The sequence below is a fragment of the Lissotriton helveticus genome, chromosome 9 (genome assembly GCF_964261635.1).
Source record: "Lissotriton helveticus chromosome 9, aLisHel1.1, whole genome shotgun sequence".
In the NCBI taxonomy this organism is placed as follows: Eukaryota; Metazoa; Chordata; class Amphibia; order Caudata; family Salamandridae; genus Lissotriton; species Lissotriton helveticus.
Window position 1 is genome coordinate 615,702,880 of NC_136070.1, and position 22,322 is coordinate 615,725,201.

General features: G+C 41.4%; 1 protein-coding gene across 2 annotated transcripts in view; it reads left to right on the forward strand.

Moving 5' to 3' along the window:
• The first annotated feature begins 5,930 nt into the window (after nucleotides 1–5,930).
• AKT2 (AKT serine/threonine kinase 2) overlaps nucleotides 5,931–22,322 on the forward strand; it is a 475,180-nt gene continuing 458,788 nt past the window's right edge. The window contains exons 1-3 of one of the 2 annotated variants that reach the window (XM_078660662.1): nucleotides 5,931–6,067; nucleotides 7,365–7,506; nucleotides 9,202–9,302. The gene's annotated coding sequence lies outside the window, so the exon portion shown is untranslated. Of the gene's footprint in view, nucleotides 6,068–7,364; nucleotides 7,507–9,201; nucleotides 9,303–22,322 lie in introns of those variants that run through there. The other variant, XM_078660664.1, reaches the window with a different exon arrangement.

A 22,322-nucleotide genomic window follows, 5' to 3' on the forward strand; every position in this document is an offset into this window, starting at 1 on the left:
CGCTAGCCTGTAGATATGCTCTGTCATCGCTAGCCTGTAGATATGCATTGGCTTCACTAGCCTGAAGATATGAAGTGTCATCACTGGCCTGTATTTATGCACTGTCATTGCTAGCCTAGATGCACTGTCATCGCTAGCCTGTAGATATGCATTGTCATCCTCCCTACTGTGTGTGTGTGAAAAACGTACGTAAAAATCAACTCAAGGTGATGGCAAATAAAACACGCCGCAATCTACATAGCTGTTTTTGTTTATTGCGAAAATCTCTGTTAAACTCTACCATATTGTTTTATTTTAAAAGACACGCGGATTGCCGAGGCAAGGGTGCTTGTATGCGAGGTATCTTAAAAAAAATCAACTGTGACTGCCCTTTAAGCTAAAGGAAAATTCTTTCCATTATCTCCGCCGTGAACGCGGCACTCTGACAGCTCCTAATTAAAATGAATGGACTGCCGTGCGCGAAAGGTAAATGTTAAACGCGCGCATGAGACATGCAATGCAATGGTGAACGCGCTCGCACCATCTGGATTGCATTACACGGGCACTCTGACAGCTCCTAATTAAGATTAATCACTCTGCCGTGCTCGTTCTCGCACAGAATATGCCACATCAGGCACACGTAAATTACTTACAGCCTATCACGTCAACGCTACTAAATACACAGCACAGCGAAGACGAATCACTAGGCAGATGCCAGAAAAAACTAAGGAATGTGCCAGCCGGACCCCTTTGTGCATTTTTTTATTTAACACATAAGAGCTCGCAAGCTCCGCCTCCACTTCGTGGTGGCTTACGCCCGAGCCCTAAAAAGAGGTGCTGTCTGCATACAGATTGATCCATGAAGTGCTCAGACCCACGCCGCACGAGTATCAATAATCGAAGAAAATCCTGCTAAATACTGGATTGAGCAAGACCCATGTATCAATCGGCTTCCTGATGAAATAAAAATTCCCTGATGTAATAACAGGGAGGAGTAACTAAAACCAATTACAACTCCCGGATTTGATGTGGCAATGTATAAATGGACCACATTTCAATATAAAGAAGATCTTTTAAAATAGTCCTGAAGAAGGTGTTCCAAAGGACAAATCACCGAAACGCGTCGACAAACTTTTTTTAAACTGTAGTAATCAATTGTTTTTGTGTACCTTGAAATTATGGTTTTTATAATAATTTGAATGTATTTGTATAAAAATGTCTTTTTTCTTAAAAAGTTTTTTATGATTCTATGTGATTATACTTATGGTATTTGGATTTTAATGTATTGTGAATACAACTATACGAAAGTATTTGCTCCTTAAAAAAATCAAAATAAAAAATATATTTTGATACATCCATTGTTAGTCTTGGTTAGTAATACTACTTGGGGTTAACTGTTGTTTGAAAAAGCCAGAATAGGCTTCAGTGTCAATCTAGAATTCTAACACTCAGAAAGGAATTTTCCCTTTTTTTGTTGCTTTATTTCCCGGTCCTTTCTGGGTTCAATAGGGAAAACTCTCCCTCTTTTTCATTGTCAGCCCCCCTGGTACCTTAGACTGGAAATTGATGATATATTTAGACTCAATCTGTCTAAGTTTTAGCACTCTATTTCCGCCCCTGGGGTTCCTCTCAATCTGCTCCAGAATGAAATAGCTCAATAGTGCAGGGTTGGAGAAGTGCACATCACGGAAATGTCTCGCCACAGGGTACTTTTCATCTTTGTGTACAATGGCACGATAATGTTCCAATATGCGCTTTTTAGCATGAGCCGTCGTGCTGCCAATGTACCAAAGCATGCAAGGACATACTGTAACATAGACAACGAACATGGTACTACATGTAAGAAATTGAGTAATCTCCCTTTCTACTCCATTGTATTTGATTTTCTTAACATGTGTGCTGTTTTTGCAGGCCTTGCAATGGCCACATGGAAAGAATCCCTTAAGACCCAGTCCCTGGTTGGTAGGATAGATAGTAATATCACTACGTACACAAAGGTCTCTGATATTTTTCCCTTTCCTGTACGTGATGCTGGGTCTGTTCGGAATGGTTTCACCTATGACGTTGTCGCTTTTAAGGATGTCCCAGTTCTTTCCCAGTATTTTGTGTACCTGATGTGACTCAGTGTTATAGGTTAGAATGAGACGTGTGGTATCTTCATTGTTGTCATCATCGGATGGTTTATTCTCCAGTGTAGTGTCTCTAGAGATGGTATCAGCTCTAGCTTTGGCTTTGTTTAACACCCATGCCGGATATCCTCTGCTCTTAAAACGTGAAAGCATAACTGTGATTTCACGTTGGTAGGCCTCATCTGTGTTACAGTTTCTCCGTGCCCTCAACAGCTCTCCAAATGGAATACTCCACTTTAAAGTTTCAGGGTGACTGCTAAGGGCATGGAGAATACTGTTGCCGGCGGTGGCCTTCCTGTGTAGGGATGTCAAGATACGCCCGTCCAGGATGTCAATCCTGACATCCAGGTACTCTGCCATTACCTTGCTGATGTTACTCGTCAGTACAATGTTCTTGTCATTGATATTGAGGAGGTCAATAAAAATTCTGGCATCATTCTCCGATCCTTTCCAGACTACAAAAAGGTAATCTATGTAACGCCACCAAGTGGTGACGCAACATAGATGCTCTGACAATGCTAGATCCATAAAAATGCTTCGCTCCCAGTATCCCATGAAGAGGTTCGCAAAACTGGGAGCGAAGCATGAACCCATTGCAGTCCCGACCTCCTGTTTGTAAAGGGTACTATTAAAAAGAAAGAAGTTATTCAGGAGACAGTATTCCACCATCTCAAGCAACATGGTACTATGATCTCTAAAACGGAGGGGACGCGCATCCAAAAAATGTTTGCATGCTGCCAAGCCCTGTTGGTGGTCAATGATGGTATAGAGGGCTTGGACGTCCATGGTGATGATGAGCTGGTAGTCATCTTCCCATTTCAAATCTTGTAGCTTCTTAAGAAAATCTTTGGTATCCTTTATGTAGCTGGGCAGATCATGAACCCAGTCACGCAGATAATGATCTACGTACTTGGATACATGCTCTGAGACACTACCGCTCGAAGACACGATAGGTCTTCCCGGGGGATTGACCCTGCTCTTGTGCACTTTGGGCAAAAGATATAGGACAGGCAGGATGGGGTGATCGTTTTTTAGATATCTATATTCCTCCCACTCTAGAATGCCCTTGTCTTTCCAGTTATTAAGTTTTTCCCAAAGTGTGGTGATGCTGCTGTTATATAATTCATAAGTGTTGGGACAGTAGAACTTATGGTCTCCCAACTGGCGATTGGCTTCTGCTATATATTGTTCTCTATCGAGGACGACGATATTTCCGCCTTTATCCGCAGGGCGGATTACAATACTATCGTCCTCTATAAGGGATTTCAAGGAACTTCTCTGGGCCATGGATAAATTGTTATTGTTATAACTAGATTTTCTGGTTTTGTGTCTATATCTACACAGCTCTTTGCTGACACACTCATGGAAGGTATCTAAGGCATCATGAGGCATGACAGGAATAAAAGTGGATCTAGGCTTAAAACCTGATGCGGCGCTGCTGTCAGTTGTAAAGGCAGCATCTTGTAGGAGCTGAGTCTCACCCACAGGTTCTTTATCAAATCCTATCTCACTTTCTTGTTCTAGCTGAATTATGTTGATGAGAGCATCCACTTCACTTATCGTAAAAACATTATCAGCTGAATTACTGGGGAGAATTCTAGGTTTAAATCCACCCCCCTATCTTTTGAGTTTGTGCCACTTTTTTAATTTTAGCTTCCAAACGAATTAAAAAAGATCTATCCTTGACTCACTATAGTTAAAGGACATGGCGGGACAGAAGGAAAGTCCTAGACTCAATGTGGTTTTCTCAATGTCATTCAATGTCTTGGCTGAAAGATTGATAATAGTCTCATTTACCAATGCTAGATCCATTATTGTCCTCTTTTGGAGCGTGTTCTCATGGTTCCCATGTTGCCCCTTGCGTTGCCTCTTTTGCCACCTCTGTAAGAGCCTCTTTCCCCGGTTCCTGCGTTTCCTCGTCCTCTCGCTCGACCTCGTCCTCTTTGTATGCTGGGAGATGGTGCCGGAGTCTCCTTGTTCGTCCGTCTGCTCCGGCGCAGATGACGATACTCGTCTAAAAAATTGGTTTTGCGGGTTGTTGTACTAGCTGGATTGACTTCTTCGGTGGAAATATTAGACACATCTGACTCGGTCTCACTTGAAAGTAATAACAGTTCATCTTCTTCATTCTCAGTTTGTACTGTTGTTTTCGTGTCGTTATAAAGATGATCGTATTTTCGGCTGAAAGTTAATATTCTGCCGCTTTCGTAGTCATTGTAGTCCCTGTCCAGTTTTCTCTCCTTCCTTGCCTTTATGTCTTCCTCATAATGTTTCAGACGGTCCTTCATTGCCAGCACCAGATTGGATACAGCGCCATCATCTGATTGTTTTCTAACGTCCACCATCAGTTCCTCGATCTCTTTAACCACATTGGTGCTAAGTCAATTCCCGCTGGGTGCTGATATTTTAGGAATCCCATTGTTCATGACAAGGTCAGCTCGTCATAAGCACAGGAGCAGTGCACTGCATGACGAGCTGACCTTGTCATGAGCATGGAAGGGGTTAAGTAAGGCATCCCTATCTATCCAAGCATATTTTACTAGTATCTCTAGCATTCTTCTTGAGCTGAGGGCTGAGTTTTCTGACTACTCAGCTAGCATTGCTGGATTCAGTGTGTCATATGTGGGGGTAGTAAAAATCCTTAAACCCCTGGGAACCATCTCTTGATCTATGTAATTTTGTAAAGAGGTGGCCTCCCACCACTTAGATATTTCTCCTCTCTTCCATTTCTCCAATTTATTAATTTTGTCCTTCACTGTTAGTGGGACATCCACCTTATCCTCTTTATTAGCCACTGTAACTTTCTTTCTTCGTGTGAATAACAATTGTGCAGCTGCTCTCCTTTACATATACATACATATATGTAGTCACATATATGCATATATATATACACACACGCACACATATGTACACATATATATATATAGACATATATGTAGACACATATATAAATACACACACATACACATTTATACAAATATATAAATGCATATATACACACACATATATAGATAGATAGCATCACCTAGTAGGATACACAGTTACTGTAACCCAGTACTTCTAACCAACGTCACCAAAACATGAGAGACTCTGGCAACGGTAAGGTGGTGACCATCTTGGAATGGGGACACTTCCTTTTGTAATCACGAATTCGCCATCAGCAAACGGGGTTTATCAAACACCTAGATATTTACTGTGCACTTCCAAAAATATGCGTTAGAGTGAAATCAGCTTTAGAAACATATTAAAATAAATCTGGAAACCTTCAATTAAAGACAATATAATTTTTTTAAAGAGAATTCAAAAACAGTGGCCGCACATCGAACTGCTTCAACTTCATTCTATGACCGGCTGCTGGTCTTCTGAAACGGCTGAGTCTTTTGGTAACCTCCATATAAATTCAACAAGCGCCATCTGTATGGAATAAGAAGCCCTTGTGTTACGTATTTTATTTCAGTCAGCATAGGTGTAGACTTTTTAAAAATAATCGCTGTCTTTTTTTCGTTTTCGTGGTTGGGCTTCTTTTAGTAGGATATGCCTTTTGGGCTTCTTTTGAAGGGAGTTATGCTAGTTTTAAAATATATATAAAATTGAATTAGAGGTGGTAGAGCCATAGCTGAACAGCGCCCGGTACAGCTGCAACGCCTTCGTCATGCGAAAAGACGGCCTCTGTGCTGATGAGAAAATTCTTCCACGACTTTAGTATAACAGCAGGACTCCAACCTATCGCTGGCATGTGTGCGGCTATCCATCGCCGAGAGCCACGCGGCCTTTAAGTGCGTCACCGGTGCGTCACCTCCTGCGTCCTCCTCAGTTACAGCCTTCCGAGCACCCCCTGCTCCGGGCTAGGTCCCGCCCACCGCCGTCGCTGCAGAGTGCCACTTCTGTGTCCAGGCCGACTGATCTACTTCTACAACCCACCTCGGGCCAGCGCCGCCACCGAGGCCGCCATGAGGGCTGTAAGTGATCGTTCAGGGGTTCAATTTGCTCTCTTTTCGCTGTGATGGACTGTGCTATACCAACCACCGCACCTACCTTTCCACGGGGTAGACCTGCTCCTCATCTCTTCCCTCACCCCGTGTTGACAACAGCTCAGGCTTGAGTATTCTTGAGTTATCGAACAGGTTATAGACGCAGTCAGAATCTTATGAAAGTCCTTTGAAGTGCATCCTACGCCTGATTTTGATAACTATGAGAACTACCTGTTTTTATTTGATAAAGTGCTTTAGTGCTTTGTCCCGATCGTATTTGCCTTGGAAAAGTAATTTCTCTGCTTCATTTTTATTAATATTTTTGAATATATATGTTGAATTTCTCACCGATGTAATCTTCTATAGGTGTTTGTCCATTAGAACTAAATAGTTGTGATGGAAATATATAGGTTCTCAGGAGGCATAATGTATTTTTCACTGGCCCTTCTGAGCACCAATGCTTGTTTCATGACCCCTTCTGGTTTCTGAGATGCCACATTGTGCAGTGTGTTAGGAAGGAATTTCAACAAGTGTTTAACTTTGGCTACTCAATCCCAAGGGAAGGATTTAATTGAAAAGAGTGGACTATATATGACACTGTCATCGTTAGTAAACTGCCTAGGTGGGACTTCGTGTACAGTCTGTCTACCATGCACTCGCATCAAATTGTTTTTGTAGGGAAAGGGTCAGGTGCTAATGGGGCTGGTAGTTTAACGTGGAGTTTGATAGGAGAGGGGCATCGTCCTTTTAGCACTACTATCGATGGTCTGTCTCATATCATATCGTTCTGTTTTTAATCGGGGGAGAATGGCTATCTACAGTAAACAGAATAAAGTAACAACCCTCTCAGTCTGCTGTTAGATTTAGAGGTAAGGATGTTTTAAACAACTACCTATATTGGAGTAAACATCCTTGTTGTATGGAACATTTAACTGCTCCTCAATTTTTCATCCACTCTACTTAATTTAAATGGAGTTGTCAAGTGGAACAAGCAGAGCAACATCCGAAGACAGACTCTACAAGTTTGACAAATGGTGATCCACGATAATGTAAATCTTTGCACTTCCTGCACTTCACAGCTTTGTTTTTCTTTATCCCGAGGTATTGTAGCTGGCAAACAAAGCTTCAGTAAAAAAAAACACTGACAGGCTAGCTTGCATTTGAGAGGATGTGCTACAAAGAAACACAGATGAGGTCAAGAAAAAAGCTGCCATTATTAAAGCACCTGTCAACTTAACCCCTAGTATATCGGTGTGACCATTAACAATCCTGTTTTGTTTCCCAGTAGGTGGAGGCACTCCTGTCGTCCTAGTTATCAAAGAGACCAGGAGCTTCAAATTTTATGACTTTCTTCAGCCGTTAGCCGCTACATAGTTCCCCATCTCCATATTCTTCGGACTCTATCCTAAGTGCAGCGTCTGCTTCTGGTAGGTTAAACAGCACGTCGTTAGGAATTGGCAATGTAGGTGGCAACGGGTGTACTGGGTATTTCCCTATTTGGGGACTCGTTATTCAGTTGTGTGATCCTTACTGACCTTCATGGTGTCTTATGTTGTTGCACTTCTTTTGGGACTCTGGAAGGTGCAGGGGTTCGATATGGGGATGTTGATAGCGGAGGTCCGTGTCCGTTGAACCCAGTCTTTCTGTATTCTTCTATCATAAGGTTTTTCTGGGAACATCTCTAAGTTGTAAAAAAGTTCAGTATAGACCCTTGTAATCTCACATTTTCTAATTTCTGAAAGGCCATTTCTGACTTTCAGCAATCACATGGTTTTTAATGAAGTGCTGCCTACTCACTCTAATGCTAGGTATATAAACCAACAGCAGAAGTTGTTTTGCATTTTGTACATACAATTGAGTGAAACCACCATGGCTTAGTTTCCTTCCAGGTTTTAAAACTGTTATCAATCAAAGTCAGCTTTATTCAATTGTCATAAAAAGCAACCATGAAAACAAAAACCATTAAATAAAAACTCTTCATGATTCTAAAACATTAAGCATAACACCATTTAAATTGATTAACATCATTACTGTGCAAACATATTTTTCCTTAGTTGTATCACGGACCATAGAAAAACTCGAAATACTGCAGCAAATCAATAAGGAGTTCAGCAGTTGTAGAAACAATAGTGCTGACCGGCATTGTTTAAAGTTAAGGTCATGTAAGATGTGAAAAATAAAGCGTCTGCGGGACACATCGTAAAACAAGTAGAAAATATAGTGTATTGCCTAGTAACACCATCGTAAAGGCAATGGTCAGAACCTCCGACCAGTCGTTTTTGTCAGGAAAAGTGACTGAGTGATAAAAAATGTCTAATAAAACATGTTTAAACAAATCTTTGGTGTTGGTTGTGTATAGCAGTTAAGTATGGCTGAATGCCATCTGTGACCTGTGTCAACTGGTTATTAATGCCACTAGGCTTAACCGTAGGCATAACCATTTCCCTGGAGAATATTTAATATTTCAGAAAAGATGAACATTAATGTTTATCTTTTATGCTGATCCTGTGTAAAATATCAGGTGAGTCAAAGTATTGAGCATGCCCCAGCTTCACACAGAATTATGTTATAGATTTAAACCGTGGAAACGCTCCAGAGCTGCTCTGCTTTAGACAGTCATTAAGGATCAACCGGTTTAAAATAGTAAAATCACTGGTCCATACTTTGTGCCAAAGTAACATTTTCTGAAATGTAATGAAATCGGATAAAACAGGGTGCTAAGTTCACCGTGACATACAAAATTAGAACAACTAACTGGGACAGCAAAAGATTCCTAAAGAAGGCGTTCTCCATTGACTGGAGCTGGGTGATGTCTGTTCACTCAATCTGTTGTTTTGCTTGTTTCTTTGAATAATTAAATGCTGTGTTGACTGAAAAAATTGTCACTTATTAGGCATAGCGAATGACAGCTTGGGAAAAAATTCTGTTTTATACACTAAGGGACAATGTTGTAAAAAATGATGATGGCGAATTCTATAGTTGTAATTTGTAATTCCTCCTTTACAAAACCTATATCATTATAGACTTGTGAATGGTGGAGTATGAATAGATTAGGTTTTTAACCCAAATTAGTGCTATAGATGCTTGCTGAAAAATTTACTGTGGTGCATTAATAATTCTAGGTAGGATATGTTCTGTGTAGGCTGCCAGCGAAGAACCCATATTGAAACCTGCCCCACAGACTCTAGCAAAACGCAGAAAGGCATCAGAATTTTATCCTAAGGTATGTTTCATTCTGAATTACTGTCTATCATGCTTGGGGCCTACTTTTAAGTATGCCCCTGTTTTATATGTATTACCTTGTTGTTGATACCCCGTAGAAACATGCAGCTCTTTGCACACACTTGCAGAATTTTTCCTCACTTCATTGCTTTTGACATGCATCATATGGATTGAGGCAGGGTTTGCCTCTTACGCTCCATGTGTAGACTGCCAATTAGGCGCACCTATAGGCACACAATAAAGACGTTCATGAATGTTATGAATTTTAAGTTGGTGGTTTAAAAGTAGTCAGTTCTTGTATATAGCCTTATTATCAGACCTAACTGCATGTTTGAAGAGACTTTTTTTTAATCAAGTCACAGTATGATTGATAGGTTAGTTGCTTGCATTAATATTGCATTGTGTCCTGTGTAATGAAAACAAGATCCATACTATAGAACATGTGAAGGTGGTGCATATCTAGTGTTGTAGCTACCTTCTATGCTACTGTACAAACAGTTTGGGGTAACAGGATATATAGCCAGGCACTAAAGTTTCTAGACACAAGTTCCCTCTGGTACATTTTAGACAACAGTGATATGTAAAAAGAGGAGCTTTTCTAATCAATTGCTGGTTATGCCGTTAATAAATACAAATTTATTTTTAGTCCATTAATTCATAGTGATAGTTTAAATGCTTTTTTGCAATCTTTATTATGATTGCCACTTGATTCAAAACTAAAAGATTCTCATACAATTTCTCTTATGCAGAAAATCTTGTTTGGATGTCCTAAAGTAACTTCTATAACTGAAGCGATAACTTTGACATCATAACGAGATTTTTGTACTAAGAGAAATTGCAAGAGACTGCTGACAAAGATTATTGTGAAAAGATTGAATTGATCACTTGGATTAATGGACTAAATGTCAATTTGAGGTTAATTTTATAGCCAGCAATTCAGTTGCTTGAGTATTTGAAGAAAACCTTATTTTTCATACATTTTTAGATTGGACCCACAAACGAGCTTTTGTCTTTACTGTTTATACTTTAAATTGTACTTGGTTGGGTGAATGATTTCTTTTCAGGTGAGAGTTGTACAGCTAACAATGACCTTTAAGTTTCAAGGACTTGGTGGGCTACATATAGGTTATGTGATGTGTTGACAAAGTTGCCTAGGCTTTAGGTAATCAAATAATTGTTCTCTAGTAGTTAAGAAACCGCAAGTAGATGTATTATTTACTTGAAAAAATAAGTGGAAGACAAAAAGAAAGACCGGAGGAAATGAGGATGAAAAAAATGGTGGTCTCCTTTTATATGTACAATGGGTAGGATCACCTATTAAGCTGGGTGAATCTTCTGGTTCCCGCCTACTTCAGACTGTAATGGGAGACATCAGCAGTCTAGCATAGAGTACTATTGTAACCCGCAAAGTAAACGTACTGCTACCTGGAGTGGGAGAATTTGAGTGTTGAAATAGTAAAAATAAAAGTACTAAAAACAATTGTGTAGGGAAGTGGAAGAATCAATTGGTTGTAATGGTTTAACATGGAGGTCAGGGGAAAGGTAATATTATGGGTTTGTCTTAATATCTCTGCAAAGAGGGCTGAAATAAAATCATGAAGGTGTCGGAAGGTAACCATGAAAGTACATTTGGTTGGTGGAAAGATCTGACTTCTGTGAGTTTAATATTTCGAGTAGGAAGCAAAGTGAAATCATAGGAAATTGTTTGTTGGGGGCACTAGAAGACTGCAAAACCCAAGAAGAGGTACGAGAGTTGAGAAGGTTACCTCTTGGTGAGGAAGAAGACCGAATCCTAGGGGGTAAGGAATGTGTAATATCCTGATCAATAGTGGATTACCTCTGGAGAAGAGTGCAGGTGGTGTCATTAGCATCAAGAGGGAGATGGCAAATGTTACGATGTAGAGATAAATGATGGTTATAAGGATATAGAATTATGGGCGTGGATCCGTTCCAAGATTGTGGCAGATGAATAGCATGGGTAAGAAGGTGCTAGTGATAACTTGGAAGTCATCAAATACCCATCCATATTGGTAACATTGACTCTGGGTTAAAGATAGTAAATACTTTTAATTTTATTGGATTGTTTTCTTCACCACACCCACTCTTCCATGAATGCCATTCTCTTTGGCAGGAGTGGGCCCCCAACCCTATTCACCTTTATCCCGCAGAAAATTGAGTATCTGCACACCTGTGACTGAACTCTTGTAGAAACCTTGCTGTCTAGTGATGCACCATTTATCATACACGCCTACCCCATTCGCTTTTAGCGCAATTCAAGTTGTAATATGTGATGATTTGATTTTTCTGTTATTGTATGCATAAGTCGCAAATAGCTATTGATACTTGATAAAAGTATGTAAAGGCAAACCTCATGGAGTGCCTAGATGCTGGCATTGCTTATCATAGCTGAATGCTTTTAGAATTTTTATCCTAGTGAGTTCATTATTTCTCTTCAGAGATGCTGCTGTCATTATTTTCAGTCAACATGTTGATGAGCTCTTGTGTGTATATTTTATGAGTAAGTGGATCATTAAGCTCACTTTGTTTTCGAAAGTGGTTCAAAAATTGCAAGCAGACACCGAAAATAATGGACTGCCCCCACATTGCAGCAGTGTTAATATTCATGCATTGGTGTCAGCACATCAATTCATGGTGTTATGGGTCAGAAATTAATTTTGGTTGGTTCTATATTGCCAAACCATTGCATGCACATGGCTGTAGTACATTGTTGTCCTATCTTTTTGGTCTGGCGTATTATGCACCAAAAACGCTGACCAAGTGTAATACTTATTTACTTGCATTTATTAATTTTTTTTTAATTTAATTTTTTTAACTGTATTTGAGTTTTTATCCTGCTCCTTTTTTAATTTAGTTTGTATTACATTGCTTTTGTCATTCTCTTGATTAATGTTTGTTAAGCTTGTAGTTGGCATTCGGTGCACTAATGACATCTTCATGCTGAAATGCGAAAACTGCCACCTAAGCACAACAAATACTTATGATCTTACTGCATAGCTATCATTTTATTGGCATCTTAAATATAATGAAAACTTCAGATTGGTGATTGGTAAATGGCTCAGTGAGTCTTGCATGTTTCGTTTTTTGACTGTTTGAAACAAGGTATCTTCTAGTAGGGCTCGCCATGATTCTTGGAGTTAATTGTTTACTTACACCTTAAGTCTCCATTATGAATGCATTAGAAATCTTTTGTAAGAATGTAATCTGGCAATGAATTTTGGAAAAATAGTTCAATTTGCCACGAGATTGGAACTTTGATGGACCTTTGGTCAGTTCTAAGTTCATTCTGAGAAGCAGTACCTTTCTAAACAAGTTACCTTAGATTTTAAAGCCACAGAGAGCTATTTTCCAACTAGGGCATTGTTTCAGCTACAACCAAGTGTTGGTGAAAAATCTATCTTTACTTGTCTTTACAATGTAGGGGACTACAAATAATTCCCACCTTTAATAGAGTAATTTGAGCCAAAAAAATGTTTATGGGGTTTTCAAATTCTGCCCAGTTAGAGCAAAACTGGTGCCACTAGCTGGTGGGCCATAGACGCACATCTGTTTAGTTTTTTCTTTTGCTGGGTTGTAATTGGCGATAAAATACCCTTTGCCCTTTTACCAGCCCTTTAGAATGCATGCTTAAGGGCATGTCTGAAATTGTGCCCCCCTCATTCATGCAAGATAACATAGCTTTCAACCTGCCTTAATGCCATGTTAAAAGGAATGACCTAGTTTTCTTCTGGTTGGTTTTGTTTTAACTTCTCGGTATTTTTGTTTTAACTTCTCAAGCTGTAATTTTCGCAGGGGGTATTTTTTTTTATTTTTACTGGCTTCTCTCGCAAAGACCTCGCTGGTCAACCTTTTGTGCCTGCCTTTCAGTCATGCCCTTTTGTGCGTAGTCTTATCGCCCAGTGTTCAGAGGACCGGAGCAAATATATAAAATTAAATTCTAAAGATCAATGTTAAGATGTATGTTTAAATGAAGACTTTTTTTTTTTTTTAAACTTTAGTTGGCTACCGTACACCTCATTGTGTAGTAGATGAACTACAAGAATAGTATTTTGAGTGTTTTACACTTCCGTTTTGCAGTGTAGGCAAAACTTTCTGTTTGTCATTCTTTTACTCCCTTTGCTGTGTATACTTATGTGGTAAGGAGGAGAAAGTATAATTCATATTTTCTTTTTTAATTATTTATGGAAAATACCTTTTCTTTGACCACTTCAAGTAATATGATATTGTTACAAATTAAATATTGAAGTCGTGGACCAGGTGATACCTTTCTTAAAACAACTTTGTTTGAGAAAAGCAACTGAACAAAAATGTGTATAGTGCTAAGAATTATGTGTTATTCCCATGTATTGGCATAGACAAATGGTATAAAAAAAACTGGCGTCTGTCTTCTTTTTCCCATAATTACCTTGAATCTCTAGCTTGCAATATTTCATTAAATGGTGGGTCAGTCACATGTTTTACCTTGGGGCAGTTGAGCATAGAGCTTTTCTGTGCTGAAAGTTTATTATATCAGTTTTTAGAACTGTTACAATATCAAAGTAAAAAAGAAAATGAAGCATACCAATCCTAAGGAAAATGCCTTATTTGATGCTAAACAAAAGTGGAGAAGTGTGGCTCACTGGTTAGAGGCGGCAGACCCGTAAGCAGAGAACGGCCCGGGACCAGGGTTCGATTCCCGACGCGGCAGGGTCGTGGACCAGGGTCAGCGGACTCGATAATTCTCGCCTCAGTGCCTACTCTAGTCAGAGACCACACGCGGCAACTCTGGGCATCAGCTTGCCTCATCTTCACAACGGCCCCCCCAGATCGCCGGGGATGCTTGGTTGCACCTTAGAGATACCCATCTGGGACCATCTCTCAGGGTGAGCCAGGACGGGTTCCCCAGCGGTCGAAGCGTGGAGATACTCCTCCGGGAGTCGATTCCTAGCGCTATATAAACCCACAATTAAATTAAATTAATTAAATTACATGGGGCCGTCATGCACAGTAAGCAAACGTGAACAGTGCTTATCTTTTATTTTATGGCTGTATAAAATATGCAAATCAGGAAAACTCGCTGAAGCCCATTGATTTAAAATTATTCCATGGTAGTAGAAGGGGAGGATATGGTTAACCTGATTGTGATATTGCTTGATTGTGACTTTAAGAATCAGCGTACACGTGCGATGTTCCCAGTGCGTACAAGTTCTTGTTTACGCTTGACTTTGCCCGAGTGCCATATGTATATATTTGAAAGTGTTTACGTTGGATTTCCCCATGAGCGCTTCTACTGCGGTTAGCTAATTTCTTGTTGTTTCCTCAGAAACCTGTTGGGATTTGAGCTGGCCGCACATTGAGCGTCATGGGTCTGAACTTTTGCAATAAAAGAAAATGGAGGCGTAACGTTTTCTTTTATTGCAAATCACGATGCTTCGTGTGTAGCCAGCTCAGATTCCAACAGGTTACTAAGGAAGTAACTGGAAACGAGCTAACTGCAGTAGAAGTGCTCATGGGCGGGAAACAACCTTTACAACGCAGTCATTACATCGCACTAGCTTTACATAGCACTCATTACATCGCAACATCCTTTACATTTCATGTCATTAAAACGCAGCCATTACCATGAATGTCATTACAATTCATGTCACTACATTGCAAGTCATTACAACACATCCCATTACATCGCATAGAACCTTACACTATCCAACACTTACCCTACTGTTGCACTCACCGGAGTTAGAATCGTAATTATTACCCCTATACTATCCAACACTTACCTTGAATGCAATGTAATGGTATGCATTGTAATGGTATGCGTTGTAAAGGTATAATGCAATGTAATGGAATGTGTTGTAAAGGTAGTTTCTGAAAATGCGATGTAATGGCATGCTATGTAAAAGAATGCGTTGTAAAGGATGTTGCGATGTAAAAACTGCGTTGTAAACGCATGCATTGTAAATGTATGCATTGTAACGTCATAAATTCCTCATGACCAAATTGAAAGTAAACACTTTCAAATATATACATATGGTGCTTAGGCAAAGTAAGAGTACAAACAATAACTTACACGCACTGGGAACATCACACGTGCACACTAATTCCTAAAGTCACATTCAAGCAACATCACACCATCTTTCCCATTTTGACCTGAAACAAAACACAAGCACAAAAGACCAGGGTGAGGTTAGGAAAGTACTAAATCCTCAAACCTCTTAGGAATTCTCCTAATGCGGGAACCCACGCAGCTCATAACCGTGTGAGAACTGGATGAACTAAGAGACTCAGAAATACTTCCCACATAATTTGCACCCCTACCATCCCCACCTGAAGCTGGCACCGGAAGCTGAAGCCACTGTGCCCAATCAGCACTCACAACACAATCCCTCTTTTTAGACATATCAACGTGTTCAGGAGTCACCTTGACCAGTTGTCTTTTATTCCACCATCCTTTTCCTACTATCGGAACTGCCCTTTTGGAGACTCTATTTACTTGCATTGGCACAGAAAATTGGTAAACTCCTTTCCTGGTTTTTATGGGACTTTTTAATCCTAACCCAGTCACTAGGACACACTTCCAAGGAGGTCTCAAACACGTTTTCCATCACACCTCAATTTCATGTTAGACTGTTGCAATTAAACCTTAGAAGTAACCTCATCCCTAGGTGGTATTGTACAAGTACCCTTACGTGTCCTCTCAGACAACCAAGATGGACATAAAAGTGTGTGGACCAGTCTACCCCTGAGCAATAAAATGAGACTACACCAGTGGTACAATGCGGTATATGTTAGAACTCCAAATCGTTTGATTCACAAAGAATTCAACATCCAATCCTGAAGATACAGCAGTTTGCATGCCTTCCTTAATGATTTTGTTGGCCTGTTCAACCAGGCCATTTTAAGAAGGGAAGTATAAGGCAACCATAAGTTGCTTGACATCCATGCTGGTTAAAAATGTACACGTGTTCAGGGGCAAAATGTGTACTGTTATCAGTGACCACAAGCTTGAGAGATCCTTCCAACACAAAAATCCTTTCTAAAAATGCATTTACTGACTCCGCATCGGGCAAACACTCAAAAGCATAATACACCCACTTCAAGTAGTAGTCATTGAGTACAATGGTGTACTTCATGTTACACAGAAGACTAGAATGCGGGCCAGAAAAATCCAATCCCAATTTCTTCGAAGCTTTCTCAGGAAAGGGCTTTGGATGGAGGGGAACGTGCAAGCATTTCCAATGTTTATCAGATAACAAGCACTCTAGATGTTTGTCAGTCATAGTTTTGACCTGGCTGTCGAGAGAAGGCCACCAGTAGTGCTGTTTAGTCTTCATACTAGTTTTGGTACAGCCAAGATGCCCCTCACGAGCCTCAGATATAATAAATTCGTGCACACCTGCAGGTGGCACACATTTATTACTCCTCAGGATGATGTTATTCTCAACTGATAACTCATTAGCAATTTGCACAAAAATCCTCAAATCCTCTGCAAAATTTCTGGCATCTGGCCAACCACACACAATGTATTCAGCAACCTTCTCTAAAATGTGGTCCTCAGACAAAGCTTTAGATCATATCGTTTCATCTACAACTGACTGATAGTCAGTAAGGGCATCAACAAGTGAAACACACTCCATCCACATCATCAAGGGCATCCTCCTCATCACAGTCCATAGGCATGCATGATAAACAATTTTCCCTAAAATTCTTACACCCAGGGAACCGACTAATGTAAAAGCAATACTACTGAAGCTTTCAGCCCTGTCTGGTGGACATATTGGAACGCAAACAATTAGAGAAGTCATGCACCAAAGGTTTATGATCTGTGACCAACTCAAATCTTGTTCTCCAAATGTACGTCTTTGCTTGTGTTTAGGCTGTGCACAAGTTTAACGCCTCTCTCTCTCTCAATCGTGCTGTACTGTTGCTCATAAGGTCCTAAGGCTCTGGAGGCAAACCCTGTAGTTCTATCGCCATCCGTAGCCTTTTGAGTGAGTATTGCCCCAACACCGTGAGCACTAGCATCCACTGTTATGACAGAGCTGCGTTTTCACAAAAAGCACAAAGGGCAGGGATATTGACAGTCTACTCCTTTACCCTTTCAAACACTTCATTCTGTTCATCCACCCAGACATATGTATGTCCCTTCCTGAGCAACAAACGTAGATGTTAAACACATTGAGCATATCTAGACACAAAGCGAGCATAATACTCTGCGAATCCCCAAAAATTAGCATAAAGAATCCTTGTCCACGGAGGCTTTAGCTTCCCTAATGGCTTTAAAAAGAGACAGTTTCGGACTGATACCCATTGTAGAGATATTATGACAGAAGTAGTCAAATTCATTACCTGCAAACTTGACTTTATCCATCCAAACAGTCATTCCTCTATCCAACAAGATATTTAGAACTTCAAGATTTTGTTATGCTCTGCCAAATCCTTGGCATAAACAAGAATGTCATTGTGATACGCCTGCACACCAAAAAATCATGTGGGGAATGAATCTCTTGTCCTGCATAACCTGAGTTAGCGATTACTCGTGTTCAGTGTCCCAATAAAAACCCCTCATTCACGCGTAGAAGATGGAATTGGCGGTATATCTTGATTCTCCGCCTCTTAATCACGTGACCGCATCATCATGGGGTTAGTGCTCATGCTTCCTCCACCCGGAGGTGTACCCCTGGTTAGTGCAGTAGTGATCAGTGATATAGGGGTCATAAGTGTTTTTTTTTTTTTAAATACTCGTACAGCCAGTCGATTTAATAAGTCTGGATTTGAGATATTGGTTAAAAAACAAGGTGTAGTGCGTTCTGAGATTTGATTATGGATCTCCCGCACTTTAAGCGTCCTTTAAAATGGTCGACATGTTTCAGCCCTTTTTGCCTCTGTAGGTCAGATGGGCTTTCTTCAGGACCTGGGTGAGTAAGTGATATGAGACTGTGGGGGTCTCTTAGTGTATGTACCTCGAAAATGATTTACTCTCGAGGAGAAGTGGGAAAAGATATGTTAATCTGTTTATTGGCAAGGTCCAGCGGTACCCGTGAACAGAAGATGGTGGGGATGGAGAAAAGGGAACACAAACGTATAGAAAGGTATTAAGTTAACCAATCTTTCTATCAGTGCTGTCTGTTTGTTCGTATTAAAATATTTCAAATAATCAAAAATAGCATCTAGAAAATGGCAATACTTCATCACATGACCACTTGTCTCCTCTCTTGGCAAAGATTCTCTGTCCCAGTTCTTAAAAGCTAGACAGTTTCGGTGTGTGCATAACATGACTGCGTATCATTATTGGCAAAATATCTCTACTTGTTCTATTAACACGAGATAATGGAGGATTGTTATTGTGTCTTGATTTATTAACGGCGTGAGCCTCTTCTATTCCAATGTGTCTATAACGCGAAGTTTTTAGGTCTCGCCTGTCGATGCGCATGCGCATCGAGCTTGCGAGACTATTGGGGCTTAAACAGTCTTTAACCAACTTGCAAGGAATTGTGGCGATTCCTTGCAGTGCCCGTGAAATTCAAGCTCAATGCGCATGCGCATTGAGCTTAAAAGCGCGTGCACATCAGTTCCCTCAGCCGGCTGCTTTAACACCCTCTCCCCGCTCCGCCCCCTCCCCTGCCCGCCGTGTCGCATTTCTCCTCCCCCTCCCCTTCTCTCCCTCCGTCTTGTTTAATCCCTCCGTCTTGTTTAATGTAGCGTTCTTCCATATCCGCTTTTATTGCATTCATACACCATCCGCTACTCTATACACGAGCGCTTGCACTCTCAGTGTATGTCGGGATGAAGGCACATGTCACACACTGTGGCCGGTGAATTGCTTCGTCGTAAAGGGTACTTGTCCTCATCGCAGGGTTATGGTCATTATTTTCGGTCCCCATCACATTATTTTCCCTTCTGTTTATTCTTGTGTTCCATATCCGCTTTTAACGCGTTCATAATACACCGTCTGCACTCTCAGTGTATGTCAAGAGGAAGGCGTGTGTCACTCACCGTGGCCGGTGAATTGCTTTGCCGACTTCCTTCGTCGTAAGGAGTACTCGTCCTCATCGCAGGGTTTTGCGGTTTCTTAATAACGTTCGGCTGCATTCTGGTAACAGACAATGTGCACCCGCAATCTATACTTGGTGCTTTCTCTGTTTAGATGCTGAATTGACTGGTTGCAAGTTGTGTATGTGTGTATACCCACCTAGGAAGCGCATTCAGATGTTTCAACAATTGCTGTTCAACCTTGACAGCGTGCTTTAATTATTTTCGAGCGATCCTGTACTTTCTATAGGACACGGAGAGCCCAAGCGGCAAAAATGCACAGCACTACGCAAGAAAATGTTCCTCTCCCCAAAGCCCTGGTATTGTATGTTCCCTTGAAGTCCTGATCTCCATTTGGGTGGGGTGTATTATTTACAAAGTGAAAGCTTGTTCTTTTTGTGACTTGCGGTACAGTTTTGTTTGGCTTTGTAATAAAATCTCTATTAGCTCTCAAGTGCTTGGCAATACTCCCCCCTCCCCCCATCCAAAATTCGTCATCGCTCCCGGCCCCGTGGCCAATGCTTGTTTTTCCTCGCTCTTGCCCAAATCACTCGCATGAACTCAAAAGACCGTGTAAACGCGCTTTGTGGTTCTGTTTAGGAACCAATATTTGTATTTGCCCTTCTGTTTTCAATTGCGGCTATTTGACCCTGCTGTTTCAACAGATAAAATGCAAATTGCAAGCAATTTGTCCCAAGCCCGAAAGTGTGCTTCTGGGAGGAGGAGCTTTAACACATACACGCAGCCACCTATCTTAATAGCTGTGCAGTCGGGGATACAGGAGCTTTCCTAGCTACGGTGCTGGGTGCAAGAGGCAGAGGTCGTCTGTATATTCATTCTTCAAGATCTTATGTTTGCTCAGTATGTTCCCTCCATTAACTGACACCTTTCGATTGTATGCATTCGAAATGTCTCGGCATCTCTCTCTCTCTGGTCGAGCTCCTCTGTGTTTTGTTTTAAACTACTTTTATTTAAAATGAAACGGGTGTGGTGAAAGAACGACACATCCTCCGCACCTCACGATAATAATTAGTTGATCTTTAAATGGCTTTGACACGCAAGGTAGCAACACGGAGACATTTTTAGGAAAGGGTTTATTTATTGCACAGTTGGAGTTTCATACAATCAATAAGGAATGTATCTGTGTCGTACAGCATATTTTAAATTTCAGTTTTCAAAGTGACACATTAAACTACTGAAAATATATTATTGCAGTTTCCTTTGCGAATATGCGAACAAACTCCCCGACCCTACTTATTTCTCCCACTCCCGCTTGCTACCCTGCTCCCCCTCCCCTGCCTCGCACCAGACTACCATTTGTCGCATTTAGACTACCTTCTCCCCCACCCGACTTGAAAGGCAGCCTCACACACCAACATTTGTCTCTCACACCACAGACTCCTGCTCCCCCGCCCACCCAGCAATGCCGAGAGCTATTCCCTCCCACTTGTTACTGTCTCGGCGCTATCTATCACACAACGTGTTTTTTTTCCGGGCCCGGCTTTCACCTTTGAAATGTGGGGCACGTGGACCCGCTGGTAGACGGGGAGCGAGGGGGTGCGGTGCCTAGCGCTTAGATGGGCATCTCGTTCTACCCAGCTACACCCTTTCTACCCGTCAGGGTGCCGTTGTTGTGATGATTGTACCAATAGTTTTATATATCAACAGGTCTCGCCCCCTACGGCTCTGTACGCCTGGCTTTACATTTCAAAATATTAATCTGTAACAGGGAGCTGTTGATGTAGTCATGCGTCTACGGTTTATAAACGTATGCATACACCTGGTGCTCGTTGTACCAAAGGGAGAACCTATTTGCACGCATTCGTGAAATATATAATACATATAATGCGGTGGTAAACATGTTTGCAAATGGAATTGTACGGCAATTTTCGCGCACTTTGCTGAACGAGGAACTTCGCCGACCTGCGTTACCCTTTGTTAGATGCTCTGCGTTCGAGTTCAGGGTGTACGATGGTGATCTGCAGCACAGGAAACAGGACAGCAACTCACTAGAACGTGCACGTTTTTCTTATAGCTACTGTTTTTATTTGTACATTATATTATAGTATTATTTTTATTTTTATTATTACAAGATTTATTTGGTTTATCACAAACCATGGACAGCATTAGCATAAAACGCTTATAGTTAAACAGTCAGTTGCATCCTCCGGATATTCAGTTCCTCCGGTCAGTAGGGCTAAGCCCAAAAACTTCTCCCCCACCCCCAACACTTCACGATCTCTTCATCTGTGTACATTATCCAAAACCATTGCATTGCATATACTGTGGGAGCATCTACTCCTTCCTAGCTATGTTTCGAGGGTTTGTTTTACCTTTAAATCACCTACAAGCTAATACATCAAAAGTGGAAGGTTGACTCAGTCATTGAAGAAGGGTGTTAGTAACTTTTCGCTGTTTTCGCATCCACCACCACCACACCCACCACCACCACACCCACCACCACATCCACTACAACCACCACCCCATCCACCACTACCAACACCACCGCATCCACCACCACCACATCCACCACCACCACCACCACATCCACCACCACTTCACCATCGCATCCACCACCACCACATCCACCACCACCACCGCATCCAACACCACCACCGCATCCAACACCACATCCAACACCACCGCATCCACCACCACCGCATCCACCACCACCGCATCCACCACCACCGCATCCACCACCACCGCATCCACCACCACCGCATCCACCACCGCATCCACCACCGCATCCACCACCGCATCCACCACCGCATCCACCACCGCATCCACCACCACCACATCCACCACATCCACCATCACCACCACATCCACCATCACATCATCCACCACATCCACCATGACATCCTTCACATCCACCATGACATCCACCACCACATCCAACACTTCCACCGCATCCACCACCACATCCACCACCACCACATCCACCACCACATCCACCACCACATCCACCACCACCACATCCACCACCACCACATCC